We start from the raw sequence: 26,593 nt of genomic DNA, 5'->3' as shown, positions 1-26,593 counted from the left end.
TACTGGATTGATACCTTGGTTCTAAAAAACTGAGGGAAATACTTACGCTACTTTACTGCATCACCCTTTCCTCTTCAAGGGAAAACCAACGCAGTGCTCAAGAGGTAGCAAGAAGGATTTCTGGCGCCGTTGCCGGGGAGGTCTACGCACAAGTCAAGACATACCAAGTACCCATCACAAACTCTTATCCCTCGCATTACATTATTTGCCATTTGCCTCTCGTTTTCCTCCCCCCCACTTCACCATTGCTGTTTTATTCGCCCTCCTTTTCCGTTCCCCTTATCTTTTCCGTACGCCTCTTTTTCGCTTGCCTCTTGTGTCGCCGTGTGTCGTCATGGCTAATCCTTCTATTATTGTTAGTACTCCTGATCATGAAGTTCTTAATTTTAAACAAAGGGAGGGAGAAAATCTAAAAGATGCTTGGTACAGAATTTGCAATGCTCAAAATAGATTTACTAGGAAGCAATCTACTTATGTCCTTCTTCGCAATTTTTATGTAGGCATCACCCCTTGGAATAGATATATTCTTGACACCATTACCGGAGGGAATTTCTTGGGTAGCCATACTTTTGATTCTTATAATTCTATGTTAGATTTGTTAGGCCCACCACCTCTTTTGGTTAATGGAACTGTTTTAACTTTGGAACATGTTATGCAAAGGCTGGAAATTATTGAAAATAAAGTTGCTACTACAGAATTGATTGAAAATTTGCATAAAAAGATCCACAACCAAATTATCCAATACGGATCTAAGGTAGGAGTTGCTCTTAGATTTTTTAAAGAAAAGGAACCCATAGTTAACGAAAAGATAGATCAAGGTTCCACAAGAATTGATAAAATTGAGGATATTATTACCAACTTAGGGTCTGCCTTTTCTTCCGTGAAAAATACTCCAAAACCTTCTAATGCTAAATTTTTCAAATTGATGTACGTTCCTAAAAATAAGGGTGAAACTTCTAGTAAGGGAAACGCGGATCTCAAATCCATAAGTGTTCACCCCAACTTTCTCGCTATCATTAAGGAACCTCTTGCTACAAATGATTTTCTCGATTTCTTGCCTAGGAGTTTGATCGTTAATAAAAATAAGGAAACTCCTAAGGGTTATAAGTGTTCTATTGAATAATTGCATACCAAATATGATAATACCTAGATCTATTCTTGCTTTTATGCCTAGCTAGGGGCGTTAAACGATAGCGCTTGTTGGGAGGCAACCCAATTTTATTTTTGTTTCTTGCTTTTTGGTTCTGTTTACTAATAAATAATTCATCTAACCTCTATTTAGATGTGGTTTTATGCTTTTAATTAGTGTTTGTGCCAAGTAGAACCTTTGAGAAGACTTGGGGAAAGTCTTTGCGATCTTGCTGTAAAAAACAGAAACTTTAGCGCTCACGATATTTGCTGCCTTTTTTTTACTGGAGAGTGCGATTAGGTTGATTCTTTTTGAAGATGATTAATAGATAAATTCCTCGCGTCCAGAAATTTATTTTAGAATTTTTGGGGTTACAGAAGTATTTGAAAACTACAGATTACTACAGACTGTTCTATTTTTGACAGATTCTGTTTTTCGCGTGTTGTTTGCTTATTTTGATGAATCTATGGCTAGTATCGGAGGTTATGAACCATAGAGAAGTTGTAATACAGTAGGTTTAACACCAATATAAATAAAAAATGAGTTCATTACAGTACCTTAAGTGGTGGTTTGTTTTCTTATACTAACGGAGCTCATGAGATTTTCTGTTTAAGTTTTGTGTTGTGAAGTTTTCATGTTTTGGGTGAAGATTTGATGGATTATGGAATAAGGAGTGGCAAGAGCCTAAGCTTGGGGATGCCCAAGGCACCCCAAGGTAAAATTCAAGGAAAACCAAAAGCCTAAGCTTGGGGGTGTCCCGGGAGGCATCCCCTCTTTCGTCTTCTTCTATCGGTAACTTTACTTGAGGCTATATTGGTATTCACCACATGATATGTGTTTTGCTTGGAGCATCTTGTATGATTTGAGTCTTTGATTTTTAGTTTACAACAATCATCCTTGATGTACACACCTTTTGTGATAGACACACATGAATTGGAATTTATTAGAATACTCTATGTGCTTCACTTATATCTTTTGAGCTAGATAATTTTGCTCTAGTGCTTCACTTATATCTTTTAGAGCACGGTGGTAGTTTTATTTTATAGAAATTATTGATATCTCATGCTTCAATTATATTATTTTGAGAGTCCTTTAGAACAACATGGTAATTTGCTTTGGTTATGAAATTAGTCCTAATATGATAGGCATCCAAGATGGGTATAATAAAAACTATCATAAAAAGTGCATTGAGTACTAGGAGAAGTTTGATACTTGATAATTGTTTTGAGATATAAAGATGGTGATATTAGAGTTGTGCTAGTTGAGTAGTTGTGAATTTGAGAAATATTTGTGTTGAAGTTTGCAAGTCCCGTAGCATGCTCGTATGGTAACCGTTGTGTAACAAATTTGAAACATGAGGTGTTATTTGATTGTCCTTGATGTCTACTACACAATCTTCTTCTTGTAGACGTTGTTGGGCCTCCAAGTGCAGAGGTTTGTAGGACAATAATAAATTTCCTTCAAGTAGATGACCTAAGGTTTATCAATCCGTGGGAGGCATAGGATGAAGATGGTCCCTCTCAAGCAACCCTGCAACCAAATAACAAAGAGTCTCTTGTGTCCCCAACATACCCAATACAATGGTAAATTGTATAGGTGCACTAGTTCAGCGAAGAGATAGTGATACAAGTGCAATATGGATAGTAGATAATGGTTTTTGTAATCTTAAAATATAAAAACAGTAAGGTAGCAAATGATAAAAGTGAGCGTAAACGGTATTGCAATGCGTTGAAACAAGGCCTAGGGTTCATACTTTCACTAGTGCAAATCCTCTCAACAATATAACATAATTGGATCATATAACTATCCCTCAACATGCAACAAAGAGTCACTCTAAAGTCACTAATAGCGGAGAACAAACGAAGAGATTATTGTAGGGTACGAAACCACCTCAAAGTTATTCTTTCCGTTCAATCTATCATAGAGTTCGTACTAGAATAACACCTTAAGACACATATCAACCAAAACCCTAATGTCACATAGATACTCCAATGTCACCTCAAGTATCCATGGGTATGATTATACGATATGCATCAAACAATCTCAGATTCATCTATTCAACCAACACAGAGTACTTCAAAGAGTGCCCCAAAGTTTCTACTGGAGAGTCAAGACGAAAACGTGTGCCAACCCCTATGCATAAGTTCACGAGGTCACGGAACTCGCAAGTTGATCACCAAAACATACATCAAGTGGATCACGTGATATCCCATTGTTACCACAGATAAGCACATGCAAGACATACATCAAGTGTTCTCAAATCCTTAAAGACTCAATCCAAAAAGATAACTTCAAAGGGAAAACTCAATTCATCACAAGAGAGTATAGGGGGAGAAACATCATAAGATCCAAATATAATAGCAAAGCTCGCAATACATCAAGATCGTGCCGACTCAAGAACACGAGAGAGAGAGAGAGAGAGAGAGAGAGAGAGAGAGAGAGATCAAACACATAGCTACTAGTACATACCCTCAGCCCCGAGGGAGAACTACTTGCTCCTCATCATGGAGAGCGTCGGGATGATGAAGATGGCCACCGGAGAGGGATTCCCCCCTCCGGCAGGGTGCTAGAATGGGTCTAGATTGGTTTTCGGTGGCTACGGAGGCTTCTGGCGACGGAACTCCCGATCTAGGTTTCTTTCTGGAAGTTTTGGGTTATATAAGAGGTGTTGGAGTCGGGAACAAGGCAGGGGGTCTTCGGGCTGCCCACGAGGTAGGGGGCGCGCCCAGGGGGGTGGGTGCGCCCCCCGCCCTCGTGGTCAGCTCTGGACTCTTGTGGCCCAACTCTTTTACTTCGTGTCCTTCTTCTGGTCCAAAAATAAGTTCCGTGAAGTTTCAGGTCAATTGGACTCTGTTTGGTTTTCCCTTTCTGTGATACTCAAAAACAAGGAAAAATAGAAACTGGCACTGGCTCTAGGTTAATAGGTTAGTCCCAAAAATCATATAAAATAGCATATAAATGTATTTAAAACATCCAAGGTTGATAATATAATAGCATGGAACAATCAAAAAGTATAGATACGTTGGAGACGTATCAGTCCTCCTTATGAGTGGCGGTCAGGGACGAGCGATGGTCTTTTCCTACCAATCTATGCACCTAGGAGCATGCACGTAGTGTTTGGTTTTTGATGACTTGTAGATTTTTGCAATAAGTATGTGAGTTCTTTATGACTAATGTTGAGTCCATGGATTATACACACTCTCACCTTTCCATCATTGCTAGCCTCTTCGGTACCGTGCATTGCCCTTTCTCACCTTGAGAGTTGGTGCAAACTTCGCCGGTGCATCCAAACCCCGTGATATGATACGCTCTATCACACATAAATCTCCTCATATCTTCCTCAAAACAGCCACCACACCTACCTATTATGGCATTTCCATAGCCATTCCAAGATATATTGCCATGCAACTTTCCGTCGTTTCATTTATGACATGTTTCATCATGTATTTAACATTGTATTTGTGGCAAAGCCACCATGCATAATTTATCATACATGTCACTCTTGATTCATTGAACTTCTCGGTACACCGCCGGAGGCATTCATATAGAGTCATATTTTGTTCTAGTATCGAGTTGTAATCATTGAGTTGTAAATAAATAAAAGTGTGATGATCATCATTAATAGAGCATAGGCCCAAAAATAAAAAAAAAATAAAAAAGGGACAATGCTACTATCCTCTTTTTATATACTTGTGCTTCAAAGTAGCACCATGATCTTTATGATAGAGAGTCTCTTGTTTTGCCACTTTCATATACTAGTAGGAATTTTTCGTTATAGAACTTGGCTTGTGTATTCCAACATGGGTTTCCTCAAATGCCCTAGGTCTTCGTGAGCAAACAAGTTGGATGCACACCCACTTAGTTTCTTTTGTTGAGCTTTCATACATTTATAACTCTAGTGCATCCTTTGCATGGCAATCCCTACTCCTTGCATAAACATCAATTAATGGGCATCTCCCTAGCCCGTTGATTAGCCGCGTCGATGTGAGACTTTCTCCTCTTTTGTCTTCTCCACATAATCCCCTATCATTATTCTATTCCACCCATAGTGTTATATCCATGGATCACGCTCATGTATTGCGTGAAAATTGAAAAAAAGTTTGAGATTACTAAAGTATGAAACAATTGCTTGGCTTGTCATCGGGGTTGCGCATGATGAGAGCATTCTTGTGTGACGGAAATGGAGGATGACCATGTTGAGGAACGCAGTAATTTCAAAAAAATCCTACGCACACGCAAGATCATGGTGATGCATAGCAACGAGAGGGGAGAGTGTTGTCTACATACCCTCATAGACCGTAAGCGGAAGCGTTATGACAACGCGGTTGATGTACTCGTACGTCTTCACGATCGACCGATCCTAGTACCGAAAGTACAGCACCTCCGCGATCTGCACATGTTCGACTCGATGACGTCCCACGAACTCACGATCCAGTAGAGTATCAAGGGAGAGCTTCGTCAGCACGACGGCGTGATGACGGTGATGATGATGCTACCGGAACAGGGCTTTGCCTAAGCACCGCTACGATATGACCGAGGTGGATTATGGTGGAGGGGGCACCGCACACGGCTAAGAGATCAATGATCAACTTGTGTGTCTATGGGGTGCCCCCTAGCCACGTATATAAAGGATGGAGGGAGGAGGAGGAGGCCGGTCCTCATAGGGCGCGCCCAAAGTGTGGAGTCCTATTAGGACTCCCTAGTCCTAGTAGGATTCCACCTCCCACATGGAATAGGAAAAAGGGAAGGGAGAAGGAGAAGGAAGGAAGGGGGCGCCCCTTTTCCCTAGTCTAATTTGGACCAGTCCATGGGGAAGGGGCACAGCCACCCTTGAGGCCTTTCTCTCCTTTCCCGTATGGCCCATTAAGGCCCAATACGAATTCCCGTAACTCTCCGGTACTCCGAAAAATACCCGAATCACTCGGAACCTTTCCGATGTTCGAATATAGCCTTCCAATATATCGATCTTTACGTCTCGACCATTTTGAGACTCCTCGTCATGTCCCCGATATCATACGGGACTCCGAACAAATGTCGGTCATCAAATCACATAACACATAGTACAAATGGTCATAGAACGTTAAGTGTGCAGACCCTACGGGTTTGAGAACTATGTAGACATGACCGAGACTCATCTCCGGTAAATAACCAATAGCGGAACCTGGATGCTCATATTGGTTCCTACATATTCTATGAAGATCTTTATCGGTCAAACCGCATAACAACATATGTTGTTCCCTTTGTCATCGGTATGTTACTTGCCCGAGATTCAATCATCGGTATCTCAATACCTAGTTCAATCTCGTTATGGGAACGTCTCTTTACTCGTTCCGTAATGCATCATCCCGTAACTAACTCATTAATCACATTGCTTGCAAGGCTTATAGTGATGTGCATTACCGAGAGGGCCCAGAGATGCCTCTCTGATAGACGGAGTGACAAATCCTAATCTCGATCTATGCCAACTCAACAAACACCATTGGAGACACCTGTAGAGCATCTTTATAATCATCCAGCTACGTTGTGATGTTTGATAGCACACAAGGTGTTCCTCCGGTACTCGGGAGTAGCATAATCTCATAGTCATAGGAATATGTATAAGTCATGAAGAAAGCAGTAGCAATAAAACTGAACGATCATTATGCTAAGCTAATGGATGGGTCTTGTCCATCACATCATTCTCTAATGATGTGATCCCATTCATCAAATGACAACACATGTCCATGGCTAGGAAACTTAACCATCTTTGATTAACGAGCTAGTCAAGTAGATGCATACTAGGGACATTCTGTTTGTCTATGTATTCACACATGTACTAAGTTTCCGGTTAATACAATTCTAGCATGAATAATAAACATTTATCATGATATAAGGAAATATAAATAACAACTTTATTATTGCCTCTAGGGCATATTTCCTTCAGTCTCCCACTTGCACTAGAGTCAATAATCTAGTTCACATCGTCATGTGATTTAACACCAATAGTTCACATCTTTATGTGATTAGTTCACATCTCCATGTGACTAATACCCAAAGGGTTTACTAGAGTCAATAATCTAGTTCACATCGCTATGTGATTAACACCCAAAGAGTGATCATGTTTTGCTTGTGAGAGAAATTTAGTCAACGGGTCTGCCACATTCAGAGCCGTATGTATTTTGCAAATTTTCTATGTCTACAATGCTTTGCACTGAGCTACTCTAGCTAATTGCTCCCACTTTCAATATGTATCTAGATCGAGACTTAGAGTCATCCAGATCAGTGTCAAAGCTTGCACCGACGTAACTCTTTATGACGAACTCTTTGTCACATCCATAACCGAGAAACATTTCCTTATTCCACTAAGGATATTTTTGACCGATGTCCAGTGATCAACTCCTGGATCACTATTGTACCCTCTTGCCAAACTCATGGTGAGGTACATAATAGGTTTGGTACACAGCATAGCATAGGGAATGACTTTTCAATCTCTTTCTATTTTCTTCCATGGTCGGGTTTTGAGTCTTTACTCAACTTCATACCTTGCAACACAGGCAAGAACTCCTTCTTTGACTGTTCCATTTTGAACTACTTCAAAATCTTGTCAAGGTATGTACTCATTGAAAATATATCAAGCGTCTTAATCTATCTCTATAGATCTTGACGCTCAATATGTAAGTAGCTTCACCAAGGTATTTCTTTGAAAAAAATCCTTTCAAACACCCCTTTATGCTTTCCAAAAAATTCTACATTATTTCCGATCAACAATATGTCATTCACATATACTTATCAGAAATGTTGTAGTGCTCTCACTCACTTTCTTGTAAATACAGGCTTCACGGCAAGTCTGTATAAAACCATATGCTTTGATCACTTTATCAAATCATATATTCCAACTCCAAGATGCTTGCACTAGTCCATAGATGGATCGCTGAAGCTTGCTCACTTTGTTAGCACCTTTAGGATTGACATAACCTTCTGGTTGCATCATATACAACTCTTCTTTAAGAAATCCATTAAGGAATGCAGTTTTGACATGCATTTGCCAGATTTCATAAAATGCGGCAACTGCTAACATGATTCGGACAGACTTTTAAGCATCGATACGAGTGAGAAAATCTCATCGTAGTCAACACCTTGATCTTGTCGAAAATGTTTTGCGACAATTCGAGCTTTGTAGATAGTAACACTACTATCATCGTCCGTCTTCCTCTTGAAGATCCATTTATTGTCAATGACTCACTGATCATTGGGCAAGTCAATCAAAGTCCATACTTTGTTCTCATACATGGACCCCATCTCAGATTTCATGGCCTCAAGCCATTTTGCAGAATTTGGGCTCATCATCGCTTCCTCATAGTTTGTAGGTTTGTCATGGTCTAGTAACATGACTTCCAGAACAGGATTACCGTACCACTCTGGTGCGGACCGTACTCTGGTTGACCTACGAGGTACGGTAGTAACTTGATCTTAAGTTTCATGATCATCATCATTAGCTTCCTCACTAATTGGTGTAAGAATCACTAGAACTGATTTCTGTGATGAACTACTTTCCAATTCGGGAGAAGGTACAATTACCTCATCAAGTTCTACTTTCCTCCCACTCACTTCTTTCGAGAGAAACTCCTTCTCTAGAAATGATCCATTCTTAGCAAAAAAATATCTTGCCTTCGGATCTGTGATAGAAGGTGTACCCAACAGTTTCTTTTGGGTATCCTATGAAGATGCACTACTCCGATTTGGGTTCGAGCTTATCAGTTTGAAACTTTTTCACATAAGCATCGCAACCCTAGACTTTAAGAAATGACAGCTTTGGTTTCTTGCCAAACCATAGTTCATACGGTGTCATCTTAACGGATTTAGATGGTGCCCTATTTAACATAAATGCAGCTGTGTCTAATGCATAACCCCAAAACGATAGTGGTAAATCGGTAAGAGACATCATAGATCGCACCATATCCAATAAAGTACGATTACCCCGTTCGGACACACCATTATCCTGTGGTCTTCCAGCTGGCATGAGTTGCGAAACTATTCCACATTGTTTCAAATGAATACCAAACTCGTAACTTGAATATTCACCTCCGCGATCAGATCGTAGAAACTTTATTTTCTTGTTATGATGATTTTCCACTTCACTCTGAAATTCTTTGAACTTTTCAAATGTTTCAGACTTCTGTGTCATTAAGTACATATACCCATATCTGCTCAAATCATCTGTGAAGGTCAGAAAATAATGATACCTCCGCGAGCCTCAACACTTATTGGATCACATACATCAGTATGTATTATTTCCAATAAGTCAGTTGCTCGCTCCATTGTTCTGGAGAACGGAGTCTTAGTCATCTTGCCCATGAGGCATGGTTCGCAAGCATCAAGTGATTCATGATCAAGTGATTCCAAAAATCCATCAGCATGGAGTTTCTTTATGCGCGTTACACCAATATGACCTAAACGGCAGTGCCACAAATAGGTTGCACTATCATTATTAACTTTGCATCTTTTGGCTTCAATATTATGAATATGTGTATCACTACGATCGAGATTCAATAAACCATTCACCTTGGGTGTATGACCACAGAATATTTTATTCATGTAAACAAAATAATAATTATTCTTTGACTTAAATGAATAATCGTATTGCAATAAATGTGATCCAATCATATTATGCTCAACGCAAACACCAAATAACGTTTATTTTAGGTTCAAAACTAACCCTGAAGGTAAACGGAGTGTGCGATGGTAATCTTATCAACCTTGGAATCATTTCCAACACACATCGTCACCTCGTCCTCAACTAGTCTTTGTTTATTTTGCAACTCCCGTTTCGAGTTACTACTCTTAGCAACTGAACTAGTATCAAATACTGAGGGGTCTGCTATAAACACTAGTAAAGTACACATCAATAACATGTATATCAAATATACCTTTGTTCACTTTGCCATCCTTCTTATCCGCAAAGTATCTAGGGAAGTTCCACTTCTAGTGACCATTTCCTTTGTAGTAGAAGCACTCAGTTTTAGGCTTGGGTCTAGCTTTGGGCTTCTTCATGGGAGTGGCAACTTTCTTGCCATTCTTCTTGAAGTTCCCTTTCTTTCCATTGCCCTTTTACTTGAAACTAGTGGTCTTGTCAACCATCAACACTTGATGCTTTTTCTTGATTTCTACCTTCGCCGATTTCAGCATCGCGAAGAGCTTTGGGAATCGTTTTCATTATCCCTTGCATATTATAGTTCATCACGAAGTTCTAGTAACTTGGTGACAGTGACTAGAGAACTCTGTCAATCACTATCTTATCGGGAAGATTAACTCCCGCTTGATTCAAGTGATTGTAGTACTCAGACATTCTGAGCACATGCTCACTCGTTGAGCTATTCTTCTCCATCTTGTAGGCAAAGTACTGTCAGAGGTCTCATAACTCTTGACACAAGCATGAGTATGAGATACCAATTTCAACTCTTGGAACATCTTATATGCTCCGTGGTGTTCAAAACATTTTTGAAGTCCCGATTCTAAGCCATAAAGCATGGTGCACTAAACTATCAAGTAGTCATCATACCGAGCTTGTCAAACATTCATAACGTCTGTATCTGCTCCTGTAATAGGTCTGTCACCTAGCGGTGCATCAAGGACATAATTCTTCTGTGCATCAATGAGGATAATCCTCAGATCACGAACATAGTCCGCGTCATTGCTACTATCATCTTTCAACATAGTTTTTCTCTAGGAACATATCAAAAATAAACGGGGAGCTACATTGCGAGCTATTGATCTACAACATAGTTATGCAAATACTATCAGGATCAAGTTAATGATAAATTAAAGTTCAATTAATCATATTACTTAAGAACTCCCACTTAGATAGACATCCCTCTAGTCATCTAAATGATCACGTGATCCAAATCAACTAAACCATGTCCGATTATCACGTGAGATGGAGTAGTTTTCAATCGTGAACATCACTATGTTGATCATACCTACTATATGATTCACGCTCGACCTTCCGGTCTCCAGTGTTCCGAGGCCATATCTGCATATGCTAGGCTCGTCAAGTTTAACCTGAGTATTCCGCGTGTGCAAAACTGGCTTGCACCCGTTGTATGTGAACATATAGCTTATCACACCTGATCATCACGTGGTGTCTCGGCACGATGAACTGTCGCAACGGTGCATACTTAGGGAGAACACTTATACCTTGAAATTTAGTGAGATATCATCTTATAATGCTACCGCCGAACAAAGCAAAATAAGATGCATAATGGATAAACATCACATGCAATCAAAATATGTGACATGATATGACCATGATCATCTTGCGCCTTTGATCTCCATCTCCAAAGTACCGTCGTGATCTCTATCGTCACCGGCATGACACCATGATCTCCATCATCTTGATCTCTATCAACGTGTCATCACATGGTCGTCTCGCCAACTATTGATCTTGCAACTATTTCTATCACATAGCGATAAAGCAAAGCAATTATTTGGCGCTTGCATCTTATGCAATAAAGAGACAACCATAAGGCTTCTGTCAGTAGCCGATAACTTCAACAAAAACATGATCATCTCATACAACAACTTATATCTCATCACGTCTTGACCATATCATATCACAACATGCCCTGCAAAAACAAGTTAGAGGTCATCTACTTTGTTGTTGCAAGTTTTACGTGGCTGTTACGGGCTAAGCAAGAACCGTTCTTACCTACGCATCAAAAACCACAATGCGGTATAGTGATTGCTTTTTGATCTTCAGAAGGAACCATGTTCATTGAATCTGATTCAACTAAAGTTGGAGAAACAGACACCCACTAGCCACCTATGTGCGAAGCACGTCGGTAGAACTAGTCTCGCGTAAGCGTGCGCGTAATGTCAGTCTGAGCCGCTTCATCCAATAAAGCCGCTGAATCAAGAATCAACTAGTGACGGCAAGCAATATGTATATACCCACGCTCACAACTCCTTTGTTTTCTGCTCGTGCATATAACATCTACGCATAAACCTGGCTCGGATGCCACTGTTGAGGAACGCAGTAATTTCAAAAATAATCCAACGCACACACAAGATCATTGTGATGCATAGAAACGAGAGGGGAGAGTGTTTTCTACGTACCCTCGTAGACCGTAAGCGGAAGCGTTATGACAACGCGGTTGATGTAGTCATACGTCTTCATGATCGACCGATCCTAGTACCGAAAGTACGACACCTCCGCGATCTGCACACGTTCGGCTCGGTGACGTCCCACGAACTCAGATCCAGCAGAGTGTCAATGGAGAGCTTCGTCAGCACGACGGCATGATGACGGTGATGATGATGTTACCAGAACATGGCTTCACCTAAGCACCGCTAAAATATGACCGAGGTGGATGATGGTGGAGGGGGCACCGCTCACGGCTAAGAGATCAATGATCAACTTGTGTTTCTATGGGGTGCCCCTGGCCACGTATATAAAGGATGGAGGGAGGAGGAGGCCGGCCCTCATAGGGCGCGCCCAAAGTGTGGAGTCGTACTAGGACTCCCTAGTCCTAGTAGGATTCCACCTCCCACATGGAATAGGAAAAAAGGAAGGGAGAAGGAGAAGGAAGGAAGGGGGCGCCCCTTTTCCCTAGTCCAATTCGGACCAGTCCATGTGGAAGGGGCACGCCCACCCTTGAGGCCTTTCTCTCCTTTCCCGTATGGCCCATTAAGGCCCAATACGAATTCCCGTAACTCTCCGGTACTCCGAAAAATACCCGAATCACTCGGAACCTTCCCGATGTCCGAATATAGCCTTCCAATATATCGATCTTTATGTCTTGACCATTTCGAGGCTCCTCGTCATGTCCCCGATCTCATCCAGGACTCCAAAGAAATTTCGGTCATCAAATCACATAACTCATAATACAAATCGTCACAAAACATTAAGCGTGCGGACCCTATGGGTTCGAGAACTATGTAGACATGACAGAGACTCATCTCCGGTCAATAACCAATAGCGGAACCTGGATGCTCATATTGGTTCCTACATATTCTACGAAGATCTTTATCGGTCAAACCGCATAACAACATACGTTGTTCCCTTTGTCATCGGTATGTTACTTGCCCGAGATTCGATCATCGATATCTCAATACCTAGTTCAATCTCGTTACCGGCAAGTCTCTTTACTCGTTCTGTAATGCATCATCCCGCAACTAACTCATTACTCACACTGCTTGCAAGGCTTATAGTGATGTGCATTACCGAGAGGGCCCAGAGATACCTTTGCGATAGACGGAGTGACAAATCCTAATCGATCTATGCCAACTCAACAAACACCATTGGAGACACCTGTAGAGCATCTTTATAATCACCCAGTTACGTTGTGACGTTTTATAGCACACAAGGTGTTCCTCCGGTATTCGGGAGTTGCATAATCTCATAGTCAGAGGAATATGTATAAGTCATGAAGAAAGCAGTAGCAATAAAACTGAATGATCATTATGCTAAGCTAACGTATGGGTCTTGTCCATCACATCATTCTCTAATGATGTGATCCCGTTCATCAAATGACAACACATGTCCATGGCTAGGGAACTTAACCATCTTTGATTAACGAGCTAGTCAAGTAGAGGCATACTAGGGACACTTTGTTTGTCCATGTATTCACACATGTACTAAGTTTCCGGTTAATACAATTCTAGCATGAATAATAAACATTTGTCATGATATAAGGAAATATAAATAACAACTTTATTATTGCCTCTAGGGCATATTTCCTTCAGACCAAACTATATGATTTTGTAGGGAAGAACTTTCTTTTGCCATGTTATTTTGAGAAGACATGATTGCTTAGTTAGTATGCTTGAAGTATTATTATTTTTATGTCAATATTAAACTTTTCTCTTGAATCTCTCGGATCTGAACATTCATGCCACAATAAAGAAAAATACATTGAGAATTATGCTAGGTAGCATTCCACATCGAAAATTCTGTTTTTATCATTTACCTACTCGAGGATGAGCAGGAATTAAGCTTGGGGATGCTTGATACGTCTCCAACGTATCTAATTTTTTTGATTATTCCATGCTATTATATTATCTGTTTTGGATGTTAATGGGTTTACTTATACACTTTTATATTATTTTTGGGACTAACCTACTAACCCAAGGCCAAGTGCAAATTGCTGTTTTTTTGCCTATTTCAGTGTTTCGCAGAAAAGGAATATCAAACGGAATCCAAGCGGAATGAAACCTTCGGGGGAGTTATTTTTTGAGCAAACTTGATCCAGGGGACTTGGAGTGGACGTCAAGATATCAACAAGGAGGCCACGAGGCAGGGAGGCGCGCCTGCCCCCCTGGGCGTGCCCCCCACCCTCGTGGGCCCCTCGTAGCTCCACCGACCTACTTCTTCCTCCTATATATACCTATATACCCCAAAAACATCCAGGAGCACCACGAAACCCTATTTCCACCGCCGCAACCTTCTGTACCCGAGAGATCCCATCTTGGGGCCTTTTCTGGAGCTCCATCGGAGGGGGAATCGATCATGGAAGGCTTCTACATCAACACCATAGCCTCTCCAATGATGTGTGAGTAGTTTACTTCAGACCTTTGGGTCCATAGTTATTAGCTAGATGGCTTTTTCTCTCTCTTTGGATCCCGATACAAAGTTCTCCTCGATCTTCTTGGAGATCTATTCGATGTAACTCTTTTTGCGGTGTGTTTGTCGAGATCCGATGAATTGTGGGTTTTGTTGGGGAACGTAGTAATTTCAAAAAAAAATCCTACGCACACACAGGAACATGATGAAGCATAGCAACGAGAGGGGAGAGTGTTGTCCACGTACCCTCGTAGACCGAAAGCAGAAGCATTTGCACAACGTGGTTGATATAGTCGTACGTCTTCAAGATCCGACCGATCAAGTACCGAACGTACGGCACCTCCGAGTTCAGCACACGTTCAGCTCGATGATGTCCCTCGAACTTCAATCCAGCCGAGCTTTGAGGGAGAGATCCGTCAGCATGACGGCGTGGTGACGATGATGATGTTTTACCGACGTAGGGCTTCGCCTAAGCACCGCTATGATATTATCAAGGTGGACTATGGTGGAGGGGGGCACCGCACACGGCTAAGAGATCCAAGAGATCAATTGTTGTGTCTAGAGTTGCCCCTGCCCCCGTATAAAAAGGAGCAAGGGGGAGAGGCGGCCGACTAGGAGGAGGCGCGCCAGGGAGGAGTCCTACTCCCACCGGGAGTAGGACTCCCTCCTTTCCTAGTTGGAGTAGGAGGAGGGAGATAGGAAGAAAAGGGCCCCCCCTCCTTGTCCAATTTGGACTAAAGGAGGAGGGGGCGCGCGGCCAGCCCTGGCCGCCCCTCCTCTTCTCCACTAAGGCCCATCTTGGCCCATTAAACCCTCTGGGGGGTTCCGGTAACCCCCGGTACTCTCGTAAAATCCTGATTTCACCCGGAACACTTCCGATATCCAAATATAGGCTTCCAATATATCAATCTATATGTCTCGACCATTTCGAGACTCCTCGTCATGTCCGTGATCACATCTGGGACTCCGAACTACCTTTGGTACATGAAAACACATAAACTCATAATATAACCATCATCGAACTTTAAGCGTGCGGACTCTACGGGTTCGAGAACTATGTAAACATGACCGAGACACATCTCTGGTCAACAACCAATAGCGGAACCGCAGACTAAGGCATAGCCTAGTGGTGGGAAGGGGCTGATGCCTTCCCACCCATCCAGGTTCAAGGCATGGTACTTGCAATTTGGGTTTATTGCACCAATTATACTGTAGGGGGTTTCCTTACAGTCTTTCTGTAAAAAAAACCAATAGCGGAACCTGGATGCTCATATTGGCTCCTACATATTCTACGAAGATCTTTATCGGTCAAACCGCATAACAACATATGTTGTTCCCTTTGTCATCGGTATGTTAATTGCCCGAGATTCGGTCGTCGGTATCTTAATACCTAGTTCAATCTCGTTACCGGCAAGTCTCTTTACTCGTTCTGTAATACATCATCACGCAACTAACTCATTAGTTGCAACGCTTGCAAGGCTTATAGTGGTGTGCATTTATCGAGTGGGCCCAGAGATTCCTCTCCGACAATCGGAGTGACAAATCCTAATCTCGAAATACGCCAACCCAACAAGTACCTTCGGAGACACCTGTAGAGCACCTATATAATCACCCAGTTAGGTTGTGACATTTGGTAGCACACAAAATGTTCCTGTAGTAAACGGGAGTATCATAATCTCATAGTCACAGGAACATGTATAAGTCATGAAGAAAGCAATAGCAGAATACTAAACGATCGTGTGCTAAGCTAACAGAATGGGTCAAGTCAATCACATCATTCTCCTAATGATGTGATCCCGTTAATCAAATGACAACTCATGTCAATGGCTAGGAAACATAACCATCTTTGATCAACGAACTAGTAAAGTAGAGGCATACTAGTGACACTCTGTTTGTTTGTGTATTCACACAAGTATTATGTTTCCGGTTAATACAATTCTAGCATGAATAATAAACATTTATCATGATATAAGGAAATAAATAATAACTTTATTATTGCCTCTAGGGCATATTTCCTTTAGTCTCCCACTTGCACTAGAGTCAATAATCTAGATTACACAGTAATGATTCTATCACCCATGGAGCCTTGGTGTTGATCATGTTTTGCTCGTGGAAGAGGCTTAGTCAACGGGTCTGCAACATTCAGATCCGTATGTATCTTGCAAATTTCTATGTCTCCCACCTGGACTTGATCCTGAATGGAGTTGAAGCGTCTCTTGATGTGCTTGGTTCTCTTGTGAAATCTGGATTCCTTTGCCAAGGTAATTGCACTAGTATTATCACAAAAGATTTTCATTGGACCCGATTCACTAGGTATGACACCTAGATCGGATATGAACTCCTTCATCCAGACTCCTTCATTTGCTGCTTCCGAAGCAGCTATGTCACTAGTAGAAAAAGGGTCAAACGTGAAGCACATTAGTGCCGGCTTGAATTTGAGCCGGCACTAATGTGTACATTAGTGCCGGTTCCAACGGCTAGCCGGGCCGCTCTCATTAGTACCGGTTCGTGGTGAACCTTTAGCACCGGTTCGTGCCACGAACCAGTACTAAAGTGAGTGGTGGCAGGATGTTGTCAGTCCGGGGCCCCTCCAGCACCTTTAGTACCGGGTCATATCACGAACCGGTACTAAAGGTCGTCCTACATAGACCCTTCGTCCACCCGAGCTCACTCTGTTCTTCCCCTTTCCCCTCCCCTCTCTGTTCTTTTCCCTCTTCCTCTCAAGCTCATCACACATTTTGCCCAAGATTTGAAGGCCCCCATCCATTCAAATGATCATAAAGGTTAGCAACTTTTTCCTTTCATCTCTCATTGCTAGATTAGCTCGTGCAATGCTTTATATAGTGATTGATTTTTGAGTTTAGTAATTTGGGAGGAATTATATATATGTGCTAGTATTTGATTTATATGCAATTTGAGGTCAAAAATAACACTTAGTTTGCATATGTAGGTGTGGTTTACTTAGTACCTTCTAAATCTCCGTCGTAACAACCGTCGATCGCTCGCAACGTCCCGTCGCCGGCACCACCTTGTGGTTAGCCTCTTGTTCATGAAGTTTTATATAAAAATTGATGTTTGTGTGATTTGGATATATAGTTACTCGTATAATTATCTTACCCATACGTTGTTTGTTATACATAGTGCCATTGTTTTGATATCCGTCCCCGTCGGCCCTCGTCCGGGTTATGATTCGGATGTGGTATATTCTCTTTTAAAACTATTCATTGCATTTCGTATTTATGACAAATTATGCCCATCAAGTTGACATAGATATTTGTGTGTAGGAGGTAGTTGAACCGGAAATTCCAACCGACCCTATTGTTGAGAGGTTAACTTTAGTTGAAAGAGAAAACGAGGATTTGAAGGAAAAATTGAAAAGAATTGAGGGGGAGAAGATGGAATTGGAGTTGCATGTTGCTGATGACGTCGATGATCACAAGATTAAGATGGAGAAAATGCGCTTGAAGATTAGAAAGATTAGAAAATATGCCATTTATAGTGAGGCTTGGTATCATTATGCTGTTGGATCAATTGTTATCTTAGTTGCGATCTTGATCGCATTTGTTGTTGCATTTAAATTCTTTAGCTAGAGAGTTATTTGTTTGTTGCATTTAAGTGTTGTATGATCTTTATGTATGAACTTTATGTATTGTATTAATTTGATGTTTTGGTGATGTGTATTGAAGATGAGCCGGCAATGGATGTACGATGACCGATGCTCTCCCGAGTTCATTAATGGCGTGCGTACTTTTCTGCTTGCGGCTGAGGCAAACAAGCGAGCGGATGGTTTTATGCATTGTCCATGTGCTGGCTGTAAGAATGGTCAAAATTACTCTACGTCAAGAACCATTCACGTCCACCTGTTTGAGACCGGTTTCATGCCCCACTATAATGTTTGGACCAAGCATGGAGAAAGAGGGGTTATGATGGAAGACAATGAAGAAGAAGAGGACGATGACAGCTATCCTGGCCATGGGTTCCCTGAATATGATGATACAACAATGAGGGAAGAAGTTGAGCCAGTAATGCGGGAAGAAGCTGAGCCGGCAATGCGGGAAGAAGCTGAAGAAGAGGCATCAGATGAGCCCGTTGATGATCTAGGTCGGGCCATTGCCGATGCAAAGAGAAACCGCGCAAGTGATTTGGAGAAGAAGAAGTTGCAGCGCATGTTAGAGGATCACAAAAAATTGTTGTACCCAAATTGCGTAGGTGACAAGAAAAAGCTGGGCACCACACTGGAATTGCTGCAATGGAAGGCAGAGAATGGTGTATTTGACAAGGGATTTGGAAAGTTGCTGGTAATGATAAAGGATATGCTTCCAAAGGACAACGAATTGCCCGAGAGTACGTACGAAGCAAAGAAGGCTGTCTGCCCTCTAGGGTTAGAGGTGCAGAAGATACATGCATGCCCTAATGATTGCATCCTCTGCCGCAGTGAGTACGAGGATTTGAACGCTTGCCCGGTATGCGGTGCATTGCGCTATAAGATCAGCAGTGATGACCCTGGTGATGTCGAGGGCGAGCGCCCCAGGAAGAAGATTCCTGCCAAGGTGATGTGGTATGCTCCTATAATACCACGGTTGAAATGTTTGTTCCAAAACAAAGAGCATGCCAAGGCGATGCGATGGCACAGAGAAGACCGTAAGAAATACGAAAAGTTGAGAGTACCCGCTGACGGGTCGCAGTGGAGAAAAATCGAAAGAAAGTACGGGAAGGAGTTTGCAGATGATGCAAGGAACGTATGGTTTGGTCTAAGCGCAGATGGCAGTAATCCTTTTGGGGAGCAGAGAAGCAACCATAACACCTGGCCTGTGACTCTATGTTTGTATAACCTTCCTCCTTGGTTGTGCATGAAGCGGGAGTTCATTATGATGCCAGTGCTCATCCAAGGCCCTAAGCAACCCGGCAACGACATTGATGTATACCTAAGGCCATTAGTTGAAGAACTCTTACAACTGTGGAATGGAACAGGTGTACGTGCGTGGGATGAGCATATGGGGGAAGAATTTGACCTAAAGGCGTTGCTGTTCATGACCATCAATGATTGGCCTGCTCTCAGTAACCTTTCAGGACAGACAAACAAAGGATACCGCGCATGCACGCACTATTTGGACGATACTGACAATATATATTTGGCTAATTGTAAGAAGAATGTGTACCTGGGACATCGTCGGTTTCTTCCGAGCAGGCATCCCGTAAGAAAGAAAGGCAAGCATTTCAAAGGTGAGGCGGATCACCGGACGAAGCCTCGCCACCGTACTGGTGCTGATGTACATGATATGGTCAAGGATTTGAAGGTGGTCTTTGGAAAGGGTCCTGGTGGACAACCTGTTCCGAATGACGCTGACGGACGCGCACCCATGTGGAAGAAGAAATCTATATTTTGGGACCTGCCCTATTGGAAAGACCTAGAGGTCTGCTCCGCAATCGACGTGATGCACGTGACGAAGAATCTTTGTGTGACCCTGCTTGGCTTCTTGGGCATGTATGGGAAGACAAAAGATACACCTGAGGCACGGGAGGACCAGCAACGTATGCACGGAAAAGACGGCATACATCAGGGTCATGCAAGCTACGCTCTTACCAAAGAAGAGAAGGAAATCTTCTTTGAATGCCTGCTTAGTATTAAGGTACCGTCTGGCTTCTCGTCGAATATAAAGGGAATAATAAACATGGCAGAGAAAAAGTTCCAGAACCTAAAGTCTCATGACTGCCACGTGATTATGACGCAACTGCTTCCGATTGCATTGAGGGGGCTTCTACCGGAAAACATTCGATTAGCCATTGTGAAGCTATGTGCATTTCTCAATGCAATCTCTCAGAAGGTAATCGATCCAGAAATCATAACAAGGTTAGAGAATGATTTGGTGCAATGTCTTGTAAGTTTCGAGTTGGTGTTCCCACCATCCTTCTTCAACATCATGAAGCACGTCCTAGTTCACCTATGTGAAGAGATTAACATTTTGGGTCCTGTATTTCTACACAATATGTTCCCCTTTGAGAGGTTCATGGGAGTCTTAAAGAAATATGTGTTCGAAATATGCCCTAGAGGAAATAATAAAAGCATTATTATTATATTTCCTTGTTCATGATAATTGTCTTTATTCATGCTATAATTGTGTTATCCGGAAATCGTAATACATGTGTGAATAATAGACACCAACATGTCCCTAGTAAGCCTCTAGTTGACTAGCTCGTTGATCAACAGATAGTCATGGTTTCCTGACTATGGACATTGGATGTCATTGATAACGAGATCACATCATTAGGAGAATGATGTGATGGACAAGACCCAATCCTAAACATAGCACAAGATCGTATAGTTCGTTTGCTAGAGTTTTCCAATGTCAAGTATCCTTTCCTTAGACCATGAGATCGTGTAACTCCCGGATACCATAGGAGTGCTTTGGGTATACCAAACGTCACAACGTAACTGGGTGACTATAAAGGTATACTACGGGTATCTCCGAAAGTGTCTGTTGGGTTGACACGGATCAAGACTGGGATTTGTCACTCCGTATGACGGAGAGGTATCACTGGGCCCACTCGGTAATGCATCATCATAATGAGCTCAGAGTGACCAAGTGTCTGGTCACGGGATCATGCATTACGGTATGAGTAAAGTGACTTGCCGGTAACGAGATTGAATGAGGTATTGGGATACCGACGATCAGATCTCGGGCAAGTAACATACCGATTGACAAAGGGAATTGTATACGGGGTTGCTTGAATCCTTGACATCGTGGTTCATCCGATGAGATCATCGAGGAGCATGTGGGAGCCAACATGGGTATCCAGATCCCGCTGTTGGTTATTGACTGGAGAGCGAGCTCGGTCATGTCTACATGTCTCCCGAACCCGTAGGGTCTACACACTTAAGGTTCGGTGACGCTAGGGTTGTAGGGATATGTATATGCAGTAACCCGAATGTTGTTCGGAGTCCCGGATGAGATCCCGGATGTCACGAGGAGTTCCGGAATGGTCCGGAGGTAAAGAATTATATATAGGAAGTGCTATTTCGGGCATCGGGACAAGTTTCGGGGTCACCGGTATTTTACCGGGACCACCGGAAGGGTCCCGGGGGTCCACCGGGTGGGGCCACCTGTCCCGGGGGGCCACATGGGCTGTACGGGGTGCGCCTTGGCCTACATGGGCCAAGGGCACCAGCCCCAAGAGGCCCATGCGCCTAGGGTTTCAAGGAGGGAAGAGTCCCAAAGGGGGAAGGCACCCCTAGGTGCCTTGGGGAGGAGGGATTCCTCCCCTTGGCCGCACCCCCTAGGAGATTAGATCTCCTAGGGCCGGCGCCCCCCCTTGGCCCTCCTATATATAGTGGGGAGATGGAGGACTTCTTACCTTGGCCTTTGGTGCCTCCCTCTCCCTCTCCAACACCTCCTCCTCCTCCATAGTGCTTGGCGAAGCCCTGCCGGAGTACTGCAGCTCCATCACCACCACGCCGTCATGCTGCTGCTGGAGCCATCTCCCTCAACCTCTCCTTCCCCCTTGCTGGATCAAGAAGAAGGAGATGTTACGCTAACCGTACATGTGTTGAACGCGGAGGTGCCGTCCGTTCGGCGCTAGGATCTCCGGTGATTTGGATCACGTCGAGTACGACTTCCTCATCCCCATTCTTTGAACGCTTCCGCGCGTGATCTACAAAGGTATGTAGATGTAATCCAATCACTTGTTGCTAGATGAACTCCCAGATGGATCTTGGTGAAACTGTAGGAAATTTTTTGTTTTCTGCAACGTTCCCCAACAATATGTTCATAAGCGTGCTAGGCCAGAAGGAAGCATCTCCAAGGGCCGTGAAAATGAGGAGGTCATTGAGTTTTGTATTGACTTTATTCCTGACCTTAAGCCGATTGGTGTTCCTGAATCGCGGCATAAGGGCAGACTGGATGGAAAAGGCACGCTAGGAGGGGAACAAATAATATGTATGGACGGACATTCTCTCACTGAAGCACACTACACAGTTCAACAGAATTCCGCCTTGGTGGCTCCGTATATGGATGAACACAAGAATTTTCTACGCTCCAAACACCCGGAGCGGTCTGATGACTGGATTACACGTGAACAAACCAGGAGTTTCGCCAGCTGGTTGCAGACACGTACCATGCATGACACCTCTATTGAAGATGACCTGTACTTGATGTCCCAGTTACCATATTCGAATATAATGACTTTCAAAGGGTAGGAGATAAATGGTAATACATTTTACACGATCGCCCAAGGTAAGAAGAGCACCAACCAAAACAGTGGTGTCCGCTTTGATGCAGAAATCAAGACGGGAAAGGAAACATATTATGGTTATATACAGGACATATGGGAACTTGACTATGGACGTGGTTTGAAGGTCCCTTTGTTTCGGTGCAAATGGGTCAATATGACACGAGGCGGGGTAACGGAAGACCCGCAGTACGGAATGACAACAGTGGATCTCAACAATCTTGCGTATGCAGACGAACCATTCGTCCTAGCCAATGATGTGGCACAGGTTTTCTATGTGAAGGACATGTCTACCAAGCCAAGAAAAAGAAAAGATAAGGAAGCGAATGCATCGTACGATGAGCCAAAGCGGCACATTGTTCTTTCTGGGAAGAGAAACATCGTGGGAGTGGATGACAAGACATACATGTCACAAGATTATGAAAAGTTTGATGAAATTGCTCCATTCACAGTGAATATTGACCCAAGCATCCCGTTAATTGATGAAGATTTTCCATGGTTACGGCGCAAAGGGACACACGCGAAGAAAAAGTTTCACACCCAAAGATCTGGGATGTGATCGGCTTCACTATCATCACTTTCTTCTGTGTTTCACACCCAGGAGGGAATCTCTGTAATAGTTAGGGTAGTTATGTGTTTTGGCATTTGAAACGTGAAGAAATTTTATGTGCAAACAAATTCTTTCATGCCTTTACTGATTTTTAAAGTTAAGTTATTCACAAACTAGTGATTCACACTAATTTCAAATAATTCAAAATTTAAACTATTAAAATTTGAAAACTACGGGCACTAACAGAAAGTTTGTAATTTTTTGTACCTAAAGAAAAAATATTCACAAAGAAACTCTACATACACTGATTTTTAAAGTTAAGTTATTCACAAACTAGTGATTCACACTAATTTCAAATAATTCAAAATTTAAACTATTCAAATTTGAAAACTACGGGCACTAACAGAAAGTTTGTAATTTTTTGTACCTAAAGCAAAAATATACACAAAGAAACTCTAAATACACAAAAAAACAACTCAAAAATAAATAAAGCAAAAAAAAGCCCGCCTACTGGGCCAAAGCGGCCTGCATACGACTAGAAACCCAACCTATTGTTGGGCCAGGATGCAGGCCCGCAAAGGCCCAGTAGGCCCACAAGGCAGCACAGAACATGTAGGCCCAGTAGGCCTGCTTTGGAGAGGAGCTCGAGAGAGCTACCGCACGGGGGGTTATAAACCAGTGCGGACGCCCCTCGGCTAGCGAGGTGGGACTAAACTTGCCGCACCGCACCTGTGCCAGCGCACCTCCTTTAGTACCGGGTGGTGGCACCAACCGGTACTAAAGGGGGGCCTTTAGTACCGGTTGGAGCCACCACCCGGTACTAAAGGGGGTGCGTTTCCCGCCGCTTGGCCTCGCCAAAACAGGCCTTTAGTACCGGTTGGTTGCTCCAACCGGTACTAAAGGTCCATCCTATATAACTAAACACTTCAAAAATTTCAGTTTCTCATCTGCTTCTTCTCCTCTACGTCGTCGCCCGCCGCCCCCGTCTCCATATCCCTCGTCGCCGCCCCCGTCGCCGCCCCATCCCCGTCGTCGCCGCCCCGTCGTCCCCGTCGTCACCGCCGCCCCGTCCCGGCCCGTCCCGTGTCGTCCCCGTCCCCGTCATCGCCGCCACGTCCCCGTCGTCGCCACCCCGGCCCGTACGTCCCCATCCCCGTTGTTGTCGCCTCGTCCCTGTCCCCGTCGTCGCCATCCCCGTCGTCGTCGCGCCCGTCGCCGTCCCCGTCGCCGCCCCCCGTCGCCTCTCGCCTCGTCGGTGAGCACACACACACATTTTTTTTTAGTTTTTTAGTTATAGAAATAGTTATAAAAATGTTAGAAATTTTTGTTTTTTTAGTTATAGAAATAGTTAGTTATATAGCATTGTTAGAAATGTTAGAATTGTTCGAAATTTTTCTGTTTTTTAGTTATAGAAATAGTTATAAAAAAGTTAGAATTGTTTGAAATTTTTCTGTTTTTTAGTTATAGAAAAAGTTAGAAATTTTTCTTTTTTTTAGTTATAGAAATATTAGAAATGTTATACAAATGTTAGTTATATATATATAGAAATCTTATAATTTTTTTCTGTTTTTTAGTTATAGAAATATTAGAAATGTTAGTTATATAGCATAGTTAGAAATGTTATAGGAATGTTAGTTATATAGAAATGTTAGAAATTTTAGTTATCAAAATCCAATCATTAAAAAATGTTACTTTTTGCGGGCATATAGCTAGTATTTTTTCTCGACGATGCCCGGCCCGCATCCTCGCCGTTGACCCGTCCGCAACGACGTCCGGCTGACCCATGTCCAGGACTGGGCACCACCGGGCTGGCACTGGGAGGTGCTGCCTGGAGGGGCGCGCCGCTTGATGAGGAACCCAGCCCCGGGTCCCGTCGTCGACCCTGATCTCGTTTGGCGGCGTTCGCGTGGGCCAGTTTCGGTGCGGGGGGAGCCGGCCCCGCCGGAGGTGGTACGTCGCCATCTCAGGGAGGAGGACGAGCACGTCCATCGCTACATGGTTGCGTTAGAGGGCGGCAGGTTCTCTAATACCTGGCAGTTTCTTCAGGGATCTCACTTCAGCTATGATCCTGTGAGGGTTCCTTCTCTTTGGGTGTCCACCGCCCGCGCCGCAGGAACCGCGAGTGTCCTAGATTCTTCTGTAGTATTCGATCTTTATTATCTACCTAGCCAGTGATGTATTCGATATATAATATTCGAGATGATGTATTCGAGATTATATATTATTCGAGACGATGTATTCGAGATTATATCTATTATTCGAGACGATGTATTCGAGATTATATCTATTATTCGAGACGATGTATTTGAGATTATATCTATTATTCGAGACGATGTATTCGAGATTATATCAATTAGTCAAGACGACGTATTCGAGATTATATTCGATGATGCTTATTATGTACTATGATTGATTCAGTTTTTCCTTATTAATTGATTGCATCCATGCATTGTAATTTGAATATATTTCTTTTGGATTAGTTAAACAAAACCTATGGCGGACAATACCGGCAGAGAGGGAGAAGAGGCCCTGTTCAATATCATACGCAATCCTCGCGGGCCAGATGATGATCAGAATGAAGAAGATTATGACGGCTCCGAATATCTAAACAACACCGGGGAGGGTGATATGATATTCGATCGCGACGACCGAATTGATGAAGTCATGAACTATGAACATGACGAAGAAAATGTTGATCTTGAAACAACAAAGACCGGCAAGGTATATATATTTATATAAGCAGGCATCTGGTGATCATCACATGTTTTAAATGACTTGAAGATATATTAACGAATCGATCTTTCTTCTTTCAGCCATTCGGATCGAGCAAATCTTCAGGCAACAGGACGAAACGAGGCCCGAACAAAAAGTTGAAGGAGGGCGTAAAGTACAATATCAATGCAATCAGACCTAATGGTGAACCATTAGCGCCTAAGAAGATTGCAGACAAGTTCATTCGTCAGTGTGGAGTTCTTGTGAAGGACCAACTCCCGATCTCCCTTCAAGAATGGAGAGAGCCAGCAAAGCCACGTCCAGGAGTTACTTTTGTCGACGACAAACAAAAACATTTGCTTTGGGAAATGCTCATGGAACATTTCACCCTACCAGATCATTTCACAGATGCAGATGTGGAGAAAGTCAAGGACGCTAC

This window comes from Triticum dicoccoides, chromosome 6A (assembly GCF_002162155.2).
Source record: "Triticum dicoccoides isolate Atlit2015 ecotype Zavitan chromosome 6A, WEW_v2.0, whole genome shotgun sequence".
In the NCBI taxonomy this organism is placed as follows: domain Eukaryota; kingdom Viridiplantae; phylum Streptophyta; class Magnoliopsida; order Poales; family Poaceae; genus Triticum; species Triticum dicoccoides.
Note: the sequence above shows the minus strand (reverse complement) of the source record.